Source organism: Austrofundulus limnaeus, unplaced genomic scaffold, assembly GCF_001266775.1.
Source record: "Austrofundulus limnaeus strain Quisiro unplaced genomic scaffold, Austrofundulus_limnaeus-1.0 Scaffold506, whole genome shotgun sequence".
NCBI classification, from domain to species: domain Eukaryota; kingdom Metazoa; phylum Chordata; class Actinopteri; order Cyprinodontiformes; family Rivulidae; genus Austrofundulus; species Austrofundulus limnaeus.
Genome location: NW_013952908.1, coordinates 22,564 through 23,519, shown reverse-complemented (window position 1 = coordinate 23,519; position 956 = coordinate 22,564). Strand labels below are relative to the sequence as shown.

The 956-nt window shown below is 42.9% G+C and overlaps 1 protein-coding gene and 1 long non-coding RNA gene across 3 annotated transcripts in view; both read left to right on the top strand.

The window, feature by feature from the left end:
• Positions 1-661, top strand: part of LOC106530285 (uncharacterized) — a 2,054-nt gene extending 1,393 nt beyond the window's left edge. For both annotated transcript variants that reach the window (XR_001311757.1, XR_001311756.1), the window contains 2 exons: positions 12-132; positions 396-661. This is a non-coding gene — a long non-coding RNA (uncharacterized LOC106530285). The remainder of the gene's footprint in view (positions 1-11; positions 133-395) is intronic.
• Positions 1-956, top strand: part of LOC106530281 (transcription factor COE1) — a gene marked incomplete at its 3' end in the record, with an annotated part of 92,051 nt that overhangs the window by 78,045 nt on the left and 13,050 nt on the right.

The following is a 956-nucleotide window of genomic DNA, read 5'->3' as shown; positions in this document are numbered from 1 at the left end:
GACTCTATCAGGTCTAAATCAGGACTTTATCAGGTCTAAATCAGGACTCTATCAGGTCTACATCAGGTCTAAATCAGGACTCTATCAGGTCTACATCAGGACTTTATCAGGTCTAAATCAGGACTCTATCAGGTCTACATCAGGTCTAAATCAGGACTCTATCATGTCTAAATCAGGACTATCAGGTCTACATCAGGACTTTATCAGGTCTACATCAGGTCTAAATCAGGTCTACATCAGGTCTAAATCAGGACTCTATCAGGTCTAAATCAGGACTTTATCAGGTCTAAATCAGGACTTTATCACATCTACATCAGGTCTAAATCAGGACTCTATCAGGTCTACATCAGGACTTTATCAGGTCTACTATCAGGTCTAAATCAGGACTTTATCAGGTCTAAATCAGGACTCTATCAGGTCTAAATCAGGACTTTATCAGGTCTAAATCAGGACTCTATCAGGTCTAAATCAGGACTTTATCAGGTCTAAGTCAGGACTCTATCACGTCTACATGAGGTCTACATCAGTACTCCACCTGGTCTACATCAGGACTTATGACTTGACAAAGACTTGACTTTTTTGACTTGCAATGAGTTAGTCCCACATCTGACTCCAGGGACAGAAAGTCCAGGTCCTCACAGGGTCTGAAACCTACCTCTAGTCCCAGAAAACTCACCTGCACCACCTGAGGGGCGGAGTCTGCCAGTTGTCAGCAGCCAGGTGTGTTCAGGAACATCTGACCCAATCTGTGATCTTCTGGAGTTACTTTCTTCATCCGAGTCTTCCACAGGTGGTCTTCAGCAGGTTTTAGAGGGTTCTGTTGGTCCTGAGCAGGTTTTAGAGGGTTCTGGGTGGAGCTTTGGGTTTTATTGATCGATGATCAGTTTATTAAACGTTTAGCAGGAAGTCTTCTTCTTCTTCTTCTTCTTCTTCTTCTTCTTCTTCTTCTTCTTCTT